General features: G+C 35.7%; 1 long non-coding RNA gene across 1 annotated transcript in view; it reads left to right on the top strand.

Annotated features, from left to right (window-relative positions):
* Positions 1–11,699, top strand: part of LOC131446413 (uncharacterized) — a 34,666-nt gene extending 22,967 nt beyond the window's left edge. Inside the window, exon 3 of the long non-coding RNA XR_009233916.1 lies at positions 10,502–11,699. This is a non-coding gene — a long non-coding RNA (uncharacterized LOC131446413). The remainder of the gene's footprint in view (positions 1–10,501) is intronic.
* Positions 11,700–12,219: the final 520 nt, after the last annotated feature.

The raw sequence follows: 12,219 nt of genomic DNA, 5'->3' as shown, positions 1-12,219 counted from the left end.
ATCTCAGCGTATAGAGCACACAAACAGACACCAATAGAAAAACACACCCCAACAGTGAAATCATTGCAAAATCAAACACTGAGGGTACAGAACTAAATATTTAAAGATGTTAACTTCATTTGTCAGGATTATGTTATGGGACAGCAGAAAAATTTAGAAAATCCGGAAACAGCCTTATCTCAGCTGAATGCGCACACAAACAGACACCAATAGAAAAACACATCCCAACAGTGAAATCATTGGAAAAATCAAACACTGAGGGTACAGAAGTATATCTTTTAAGATGTTAACTTCATTTGTGAGGTTTATGTTATGGGAAAGTAGAAAAATGAAAAAAATCCGGAAACAGCCTTATCTCAGCGTATAGAGCACACAAACAGACACCAATAGAAAAACACACCCCAACAGTGAAATCATTGCAAAATCAAACACTGAGGGTACAGAACTAAATATTTAAAGATGTTAACTTCATTTGTCAGGATTATGTTATGGGACAGCAGAAAAATTTAGAAAATCCGGAAACAGCCTTATCTCAGCTGAATGCGCACACAAACAGACACCAATAGAAAAACACATCCCAACAGTGAAATCATTGGAAAAATCAAACACTGAGGGTACAGAAGTATATCTTTTAAGATGTTAACTTCATTTGTGAGGTTTATGTTATGGGAAAGTAGAAAAATGAAAAAAATCCGGAAACAGCCTTATCTCAGCGTATAGAGCACACAAACAGACACCAATAGAAAAACACACCCCAACAGTGAAATCATTGCAAAATCAAACACTGAGGGTACAGAACTAAATCTTTTAAGATGTTGACTTCATTTGTGATGTTTATGTTATGGGACAGCAGAAAAATTTAGAAAATCCGGAAACAGCCTTATCTCAGCTGAATGCGCACACAAACAGACACCAATAGAAAAACACATCCAAACAGTGAAATCATTGCAAAATCACACACTGAGGGTACAGAACTAAATATTTTAAGATGTTAACTTCATTTGTGAGGTTTATGTTATGGGAAAGTAGAAAAATGAAAAAAATCCGCAAACAGCATTATCTCAGTTGAATGCGCACACTAACAGACACCAATAGAAAAACACATCCAAACAGTGAAATCATTGCAAAATCACACACTGAGGGTACAGAACTAAATATCTTAAGATGTTAACTTCATTTGTGAGGTTTATGTTATGGGAAAGTAGAAAAATGAAAAAAATCCGGAAACAGCCTTATCTCAGCGTAATGCGCACACAAACAGACACCAATAGAAAAACACATCCCAACAGTGAAATCATTGGAAAAATCAAACACTGAGGGTACAGAAGTATATATTTTAAGATGTTAACTTCATTTGTGAGGTTTTTGTTATGGGACAGTCGAAAAATGAAAAAAAATCCGAAAACAGCCTTATCTCAGCGTATAGAGCACACAAACAGACACCAATAGAAAAACACATCCCAACAGTGAAATCATTTCAAAATCAAACACTGAGGGTACAGGACTAAATCTTTTAAGATGTTAACTTCATTTGTGAGGTTTATGTTATGGGACAGTAGAAAAATGAAAAAAATCCGGAAACAGCCTTATCTCAGCTGAATGCGCACAAACATACACCAATAGTAAAACACATCCAAACAGTGAAATCATTGGAAAAATCAAACACTGAGGGTACAGGACTAAATCTTTTAAGATGTTAACTTCATTTGTGAGGTTTATGTTATGGGACAGTAGAAAAATGAAAAAAATCCGCAAACAGCCTTATCTCAGTTGAATGCGCACACAAACAGACACCAATAGAAAAACACATCCAAACAGTGAAATCATTGCAAAATCACACACTGAGGGTACAGATCTAAATATTTTAAGATGTTAACTTCATTTTTGAGGTTTATGTTATAGGAAAGTAGAAAAATGAAAAAAATCCGGAAACAGCCTTATCTCAGCTGAATGCGCACAAACATACACCAATAGAAAAACACACCCCAACAGTGAAATCATTGCAAAATCAAACACTGAGGGTACAGAACTAAATCTTTTAAGATGTTGACTTCATTTGTGAGGTTTATGTTATGGGACAGTAGAAAAATGAAAAAAATCCGCAATCAGCCTTATCTCAGTTGAATGCGCACATAAACAGACACCAATAGAAAAACACATCCAAACAGTGAAATCATTGCAAAATCACACACTGAGGGTACAGAACTAATTCTTTTAAGATGTTAACTTCATTTGTCAGGATTATGTTATGGGACAGTAGAAAAATGAAAAAAATCCGCAAACAGCCTTATCTCAGTTGAATGCGCACACAAACAGACACCAATAGTAAAACACATCCAAACAGTGAAATCATTGCAAAATTAAACACTGAGGGTACAGAACTAAATCTTTTAAGATGTTGACTTCATTTGTGATGTTTATGTTATGGGACAGCAGAAAAATTTAGAAAATCCGGAAACAGCCTTATCTCAGCTGAATGCGCACACAAACAGACACCAATAGAAAAACACATCCCAACAGTGAAATCATTGGAAAAATCAAACACTGAGGGTACAGAAGTATATCTTTTAAGATGTTAACTTCATTTGTGAGGTTTTTGTTATGGGACAGTCGAAAAATGAAAAAAATCCGAAAACAGCCTTATCTCAGCGTATAGAGCACACAAACAGACACCAATAGAAAAACACACCCCAACAGTGAAATCATTGCAAAATCAAACACTGAGGGTACAGAACTAAATCTTTTAAGATGTTGACTTCATTTGTGATGTTTATGTTATGGGACAGCAGAAAAATTAAAAAAATCCGGAAACAGCCTTATCTCAGCTGAATGCGCACACAAACAGACACCAATAGAAAAACACACCCCAACAGTGAAATCATTGCAAAATCAAACACTGAGGGTACAGGACTAAATATTTTAAGATGTTAACTTCATTTGTCAGGATTATGTTATGGGACAGTAGAAAAATGAAAGAAATCCGCAAACAGCATTATCTCAGCTGAATGCGCACACATAACAGACACCAATAGAAAAACACATCCCAACAGTGAAATCATTGCAAAATCAAACACTGAGGGTACAGAACTAAATATTTTAAGATGTTAACTTCATTTTTGAGGTTTATGTTATGGGAAAGTAGGAAAATGAAAAAAATCCGGAAACAGCCTTATCTCAGCTGAATGCGCACAAACATACACCAATAGTAAAACACATCCAAACATTGAAATCATTGGAAAAATCAAAGACTGAGGGTACATAAGCACATCTTGTAAGATGTTAACTTCATTTGTGAGGTTTATGTTATGGGACAGTAGAAAAATGAAAAAAATCCGCAATCAGCCTTATCTCAGTTGAATGCGCACATAAACAGACACCAATAGAAAAACACATCCAAACAGTGAAATCATTGCAAAATCACACACTGGGGTACAGAACTAATTCTTTTAAGATGTTAACTTCATTTGTCAGGATTATGTTATGGGACAGTAGAAAAATGAAAAAAATCCGCAAACAGCCTTATCTCAGCGTAATGCGCACACAAACAGACACCAATAGTAAAACACACCCAAACAGTGAAATCATTGGAAAAATCAAACACTGAGGGTACAGAAGTATATCTTTTAAGATGTTAACTTCATTTGTGAGGTTTATGTTATGGGACAGTCGAAAAATGAAAAAAAATCCGAAAACAGCCTTATCTCAGCGTATAGAGCACACAAACAGACACCAATAGAAAAACACATCCCAACAGTGAAATCATTTCAAAATCAAACACTGAGGGTACAGGACTAAATCTTTTAAGATGTTAACTTCATTTGTGAGGTTTATGTTATGGGACAGTAGAAAAATGAAAAAAATCCGGAAACAGCCTTATCTCAGCTGAATGCGCACAAACATACACCAATAGTAAAACACATCCAAACAGTGAAATCATTGGAAAAATCAAACACTGAGGGTACAGGACTAAATCTTTTAAGATGTTAACTTCATTTGTGAGGTTTATGTTATGGGACAGTAGAAAAATGAAAAAAATCCGCAAACAGCCTTATCTCAGTTGAATGCGCACACAAACAGACACCAATAGAAAAACACATCCAAACAGTGAAATCATTGCAAAATCACACACTGAGGGTACAGATCTAAATATTTTAAGATGTTAACTTCATTTTTGAGGTTTATGTTATAGGAAAGTAGAAAAATGAAAAAAATCCGGAAACAGCCTTATCTCAGCTGAATGCGCACAAACATACACCAATAGTAAAACACATCCAAACAGTGAAATCATTGAAAAATCAAACACTGAGGGTACAGAACTAAATCTTTTAAGATGTTGACTTCATTTGTGAGGTTTATGTTATGGGACAGTAGAAAAATGAAAAAAATCCGCAATCAGCCTTATCTCAGTTGAATGCGCACATAAACAGACACCAATAGAAAAACACATCCAAACAGTGAAATCATTGCAAAATCACACACTGAGGGTACAGAACTAATTCTTTTAAGATGTTAACTTCATTTGTCAGGATTATGTTATGGGACAGCAGAAAAATTTAGAAAATCCGGAAACAGCCTTATCTCAGCTGAATGCGCACACAAACAGACACCAATAGAAAAACACATCCCAACAGTGAAATCATTGGAAAAATCAAACACTGAGGGTACAGAAGTATATCTTTTAAGATGTTAACTTCATTTGTGAGGTTTTTGTTACGGGACAGTCGAAAAATGAAAAAAATCCGAAAACAGCCTTATCTCAGCGTATAGAGCACACAAACAGACACCAATAGAAAAACACACCCCAACAGTGAAATCATTGCAAAATCAAACACTGAGGGTACAGAACTAAATCTTTTAAGATGTTGACTTCATTTGTGATGTTTATGTTATGGGACAGCAGAAAAATTAAAAAAATCCGGAAACAGCCTTATCTCAGCTGAATGCGCACACAAACAGACACCAATAGAAAAACACACCCCAACAGTGAAATCATTGCAAAATCAAACACTGAGGGTACAGGACTAAATATTTTAAGATGTTAACTTCATTTGTCAGGATTATGTTATGGGACAGTAGAAAAATGAAAGAAATCCGCAAACAGCATTATCTCAGCTGAATGCGCACATAAACAGACACCAATAGAAAAACACATCCAAACAGTGAAATCATTGCAAAATCACACACTGAGGGTACAGAACTAATTCTTTTAAGATGTTAACTTCATTTGTCAGGATTATGTTATGGGACAGTAGAAAAATGAAAAAAATCCGCAAACAGCCTTATCTCATCGTAATGCGCACACAAACAGACACCAATAGTAAAACACACCCAAACAGTGAAATCATTGGAAAAATCAAACACTGAGGGTACAGAAGTATATCTTTTAAGATGTTAACTTCATTTGTGAGGTTTATGTTATGGGAAAGTAGAAAAATGAAAAAAATCCGGAAACAGCCTTATCTCAGCTGAATGCGCACAAACATACACCAATAGTAAAACACATCCAAACAGTGAAATCATTGGAAAAATCAAACACTGAGGGTACAGGACTAAATCTTTTGAGATGTTAACTTCATTTGTGAGGTTTATGTTATGGGACAGTAGAAAAATGAAAAAAATCCGCAAACAGCCTTATCTCAGTTGAATGCGCACACAAACAGACACCAATAGAAAAACACATCCAAACAGTGAAATCATTGCAAAATCACACACTGAGGGTACAGATCTAAATATTTTAAGATGTTAACTTCATTTTTGAGGTTTATGTTATAGGAAAGTAGAAAAATGAAAAAAATCCGGAAACAGCCTTATCTCAGCTGAATGCGCACAAACATACACCAATAGTAAAACACATCCAAACAGTGAAATCATTGGAAAAATCAAACACTGAGGGTACATAAGCACATCTTGTAAGATGTTAACTTCATTTGTGAGGTTTATGTTATGGGACAGTAGAAAAATGAAAAAAATCCGCAATCAGCCTTATCTCAGTTGAATGCGCACATAAACAGACACCAATAGAAAAACACATCCAAACAGTGAAATCATTGCAAAATCACACACTGAGGGTACAGAACTAATTCTTTTAAGATGTTAACTTCATTTGTCAGGATTATGTTATGGGACAGTAGAAAAATGAAAAAAATCCGCAAACAGCCTTATCTCAGCGTAATGCGCACACAAACAGACACCAATAGTAAAACACACCCAAACAGTGAAATCATTGGAAAAATCAAACACTGAGGGTACAGAAGTATATCTTTTAAGATGTTAACTTCATTTGTGAGGTTTATGTTATGGGAAAGTAGAAAAATGAAAAAAATCCGGAAACAGCCTTATCTCAGCGTAATGCGCACACAAACAGACACCAATAGTAAAACACAAACCAACAGTGAAATCATTGCAAAATTAAACACTGAGGGTAGAGAAGTATATCTTTTAAGATGTTAACTTCATTTGTGAGGTTTATGTTATGGGACAGCAGAAAAATTTAAAAAATCCGAAAACAGCCTTATCTCAGCGTATAGAGCACACAAACAGACACCAATAGAAAAACACATCCAAACAGTGAAATCATTGCAAAATCAAACACTGAGAGTACAGAAGTATATCTTATAAGATGTACATTTCATTTGTTCAGTTAACTGTATGGTTATTTGTCATAATCAAACTTCAAAAAAATATTTCTACAATGTTTTTTTCAACAAATGTTGCTTTCACAGCACACATTATTGTTGTAATCATATCATTCATATTAATATTATTATTATTATTGCTGTTAATATTATTATTGTTATCATCACCATCATTATATTTATATTATTAATACATTGACATTTTATTAACATAAAAAAACAAAAACTCGCGCACTCATTCTATTGGGAACAATGACATGATGATGCTGAAGGTGGCTCCACATTCGCTTCCGATTTTCATTAAGTTTCGATTCCACCTTAAAAAAATGCACGTTTCGGCCAGTAGGGAGAAGTGCAAATTCAGGAATGGTTGCAATAGAATTCAGTCAGCATTAATATTTAAGATGGACTTTCTCCTATAGTCCAAAGTAGATATGGACATATAGGGGATCACTGGAAAAATAAGGAGCTGTAGTATGCAAAGCAGGTGACATATTTCATGGGAAATCATATTAGGCCACTAGAGGGCAGTGCAAAGTCACAAATTGTTGCAAAATAATTGTCAAAATCTTGACTTTTGAGCTTGATTTTCTCCAAAATTCTCAAACCAGGAAAATTCATCACAAATACCCGATCACGATATGATAATATCAAAATTCTAAGATCATATCTTGTCTCATGTCATGATATAGCCATAATATTGTCATGCCTTCTTCATCATTCCATTTGTCAGAGATAAAATATGAATCCATAACCCATTTTGAGAGGCAGGTTCTCATAAGGTTGGGAAGTGTCAACTATTTGGGTTGCCACTGACTCCCCTGTTTAAATGTTGGAGTTTAGTATTTTGGGCAACACCATGTTAGTTTTTGAAACCAGAAACAACCATAGTTATAAGAGAAGGGATAGATACTGATAGCTTGTCCACTACAAATCCACCTATAACTGCAACTTTGCAACCATGAAATGCAGAGCTGTCAATCACACACGGTGTGACTGACAGCTCTGCATTTAAATGTAAAATTAAATTTACATTGTGGACATGCAGCTCTACTGAAGAGGAACTAAGACCATACACCCTTTAGAACAATGTATGCAGGTCACCAGACTAACTTTTTACTAGGAGCACAGTAGCCCCCCCTATAACTGAATGTTTTAGGAGAGCAAGCAGAACATTTAGGGGCGCACACCTTAAACATTTCCTTTAATTTTCACTGTATTACTGATCAATACTTCAATAATAATTGAATAAATTGCAATGTGCTGTTTAGAATTCCCAGTGAATTTTTATTGTGCACTTGTTTGTGAAAGAATAAGATCACATAAGAGACATTAAGTGTGCATAAAATACCATCACTGTCACTACAGTACAATTATTAACTAGAAGTGGCCCGGTACTGTCCAGTACACAGAACCGACACTTTTATTTGTGTACTGGCACATTTCACTAGATGCCGGTAATCTCTTATCAGTCCACTTGATTATGGTCCAGAGCAATAATGTCTTAGGGTACACTATGTGACGTTCACCTGTTCTCGCAAAAGTCAAGTGTTTATTCCTTGAGTTTGGAGTTTTTATTTTCTATCTAACACCATCTGGAAGACGACCGCTGTGGCGACCATCATCATGCTTCAAAAGCATGAGTTAGCTCATCCACACACTCATATTTTTTGATATAATAAAAATAAACATGGAGCTGGCAAGTTGAGGCTTGAAAATATCAGAGGAAGATGCACAGAAGGGATTAAGCTGGGATATTGCCCGGTATCCTGGACGCTTGCTCAAAAATTAATAAATTGATAAAGTTGAACCTGAATTTTCCTTAACACTAAAACAAGGCCAGACCAAAAGTTTCACTCCCAGGGCTGGAGTATGCCAGGTGTAATATTATTAGATATTAATGTAGATGTTATGCAAGAATTTTCTTTGTGTATTACCTTAATGACTCTGTCCTGGCAGTGCTGGATGATCTTACACAGCTCCTCTGTACCCTGAGACTCGAGACTCCGATGAAGGATCTGCTCATACATCTAGTAAAACACAATTTGTAGTTTTGTACCTAACTTTGTGACATACATGCATGTAACACCAGACAAACTGACTCATATAGGAATATCCCATGAAATAATGTGATAATGTACTACACCCAGTTCCACAGTCTGTATTGTGGCTTGACAACTATATCTATTTAACTGTCCACTGAGTTATCAAACCGCCAAAAGATGTTCACCTTTAGTTCTACTGTGTCCTTGATCAATGCCACAGTCAGAACCTCATCATTCAACTATTTGACAAACTCTAGTCAAACAGGAGCTACAGTGTAGGAAAATGATCAAGAAATAAAATGAGTGTCAATAAAATGATTAGCTCTCATAGAAACTTCCCATTGTGTTAACCAGTTAACCAATAACCTATATTAGACTGGTTAGTCAGTAGTTGAGGTTTCACCTCTCTCATGGAGATCTGGGCCCTTTGGACAAACACTGACGGGCCGCTCACGTCAAACTGTTGCTGCAGACCCTCAAAGGCTCAGGTTCACCACCTTCTCATAGCAGCTGTGCATCTTAACTGGATGGAAAGCCAGCATGGAGATCTTCTCCATGTGCTGAGGAGGAAGACAAGAAGGGAGAGGAAGAGATGGATGAGGCATGGACAGATTTGGGAAAAATGTATAATTGTGTCTCACAATAAATATACTACTGCAAAAGTATCACTAATTACACTAGACAAATGCTGTTTAAATCACAAACATATTTGGAATAGGAGTATAGGAATTGCGGATAGATAACATTTGTTTTGTAAAGATCCAGATTCTTGTGCTTCAACTGCGAAAATCAGAGTGCATTTTCTATACATAATCATTATATATTGTGCTTCAATTTATTTTCTCATGTTATGGGTTTTATTTAAAGCGACACAATTTTCAACCTTCACGTAATGTCTCTAAGCAGGGATGGGAAGTATTTCTGATACATGTATTAAAAAAAATACCTATTTAAAATACAAAATATGCGCTTTTCTGGAGATGATGAAAAATTCCTTCAGATTTTGTACCAATATATTTCCATTATGTGTATTTTATTTAAAATACTGTAACATACATCCTTTGAAAAAAAGTGATGACATAAGAAGACAAATTGCAGGATGCTGCTTCAGATTGGACGTCATGGTGCCTTGTGCCTACTTTAATTTGCCAGGACTTGTTAAGATCACAATTAGTCTACATAAGCATTGAATTGAGTCCAGCGATTACCATCAGAGCTGAGTTTCAAGACTTTAGAGCTCACTCTGTCGTTTACATCGATGACAGTGTTAAAGTCGCCACATAAAATAAATTTGTATCCGACCAATAGCGGTTCTTTAAGTCTTTTAAAAAGTTGAAAAATGTTTGTTCTCTCATGAGAGGTGTACACGTGTATCGTTCGTATTTTTTCTCCTCGGTAAAAACAATCCAACATGAGCAATCTACAAGGAATTAAATTAGGAAATCATTCGTTTTACGAATAATAGTGACATCACCAGTTTTAGAAAAAAGATCCCCACACCATCAGCTTTACTTTCGCCAATAGAAATTACACTTAGACCTTTGTTCCACATGCTGGATACCTTTACTCTTTACTTGTGTTCAGTCTCAGTTCTTGACAACATAATATGTCAAAGTCAGTTTTCAACAAGAATTTAATTTGTTGGGCTCTAAAAGAATTTGATTGGATGCCATGGGTATTCCAAGATGAAACTTTGGGGAAGGTCATAAATGTTTGGGGGGAAGCTATGGTGTGGGTTTGTCGTCATTTTATAATATATATATATATTTATATATATTTATTTTATAACAAGCTTTTCTTTTCTTTTTCTCTCTACAAAAGGTGTTTCATGATCATCATCAGGCTATGGAGCGGGGAATTCAGGAGTGGGAGAGAAAGAGCCAAAGTTGTTGCTGTGGGTGCTGCCGACTCGCTGACCCTGACCCTTATACCTATTCCAAGCCCTACCAGTAGAGGTCCCCCAAACCCCAATTTATGAGCTGGAATAAAATTATATCAAAGTTTAGTTGGGGTGGCAAAAGACCCACGATAAGACTGGAAACTCTCCAGCTGCCTAAAGAAGAAGGAGGGATGAGACTTCCAAAATTAAAGGAATACTACCATGCGGCCCAATTGAGATATATTGTAGGTTGGTGCAAACCAGACACAGTGAAATGAAATAGAAAAAGAGTTTGGAGAAAACCCAGTACAGAATATAATTGGGGATAAAGAAACATACAAGAAGATTCAAAACCAAATAGACACAATCACGATGTTCACATACAAAATATGGTTCAGCATAATAAAAAAATATAAGATACAGAAAGACACTAATTTATTGAATATGATAGCAATTTTACACCGACTAGGTACGATATAGGATTTAAACAGTGAACAACCAAGGGAATCACAGCATGGTGTGTTTTGGTGAAAGATGACAGCTTGAGAGTTTCCAAAATATGACAGAAAAAAAGGATTTAGATAATCAATCATGAATTCTGTGGATTCCTGCAACTTAGAGACTACTATATGAAAGAGATCAGGATGGACCCCTCCTGAGAAGTGAATAGTGTGATCCAGATCATCATAATCAACGCATACAAAGAAACCACAATTAGAATTATATTGGGACTATATAAGAAAATGCTACAAAATACATTAAAAAAAAAGATGGGAATCAGGATTTAACATAAAACTTAGTGATGAAGATTGGCTAAGATTGGTATAATCCGCCAGACATTAGCCTCATGTATGAAACAAAGTGATTTCGAAGCAGAAACATATTTAGGTTACAAGGTCAGAGCTGCAGTGACTTCCTGACAAGTACAAATGAGCATTTCATGGGTTGTACTGGCAACAGATATGACAAATGTTGGGTGGCTGGGCTATTTTTTTTTAATCAGTCTTGAATATGTCAAAGATTACCCACAATATTAACTTTGAAGCATTGTTAGTTTTGTGTAGCATCAGATAAAACATGTTAATTTGAAAAGAGGACATTTGTAATATGGAAATGATTGGTGGTTTTGAGGAGGACTGATGCAGGACAAAAGTATTAATCTTTTATGACAACAATTCTTGGGAGTGAACATTCCTGCCATATACTCAAGTGTATGGTGAAAACAATGTTCAGTGTTCTATTGATCTATTAATAAAATGTTTTCATTTGAATTCCAATTCGCCAAGAGACCTTCTTACAAGAAAGTGTGCCATATGCACTAACACAGTGGAAATGAATCATAATGAAGCCTGAGGGTTAAGGAAGGGTTGTCATCAACTAAATACTGTAGGTGTCCAAAGCCTGAGGGTCAACCTCTTTCCCCGGATAAAGCAGAATCCAGTCACGTTAACTGTGCGTTGTAAGAATGGAAAAGACTGTCATAAAAAAAAAATAATAATTACAACACCGTATCAACATTCAGAGTGGACCTAATTTTTAAGAATAGAGGGATATATTTAGTGTATAGCCTACTTGTTAAATAGACAGGATACCTGCAGCAGCAGCACCAGCGAAGCTCTCTGAACAGATCAGCAATGTGACCCACAGTCCTCACAACCGA

Source organism: Solea solea, chromosome 19 (assembly GCF_958295425.1).
Source record: "Solea solea chromosome 19, fSolSol10.1, whole genome shotgun sequence".
Taxonomy (NCBI): Eukaryota; Metazoa; Chordata; class Actinopteri; order Pleuronectiformes; family Soleidae; genus Solea; species Solea solea.
This window is presented reverse-complemented; position numbering and strand designations above follow the sequence as displayed.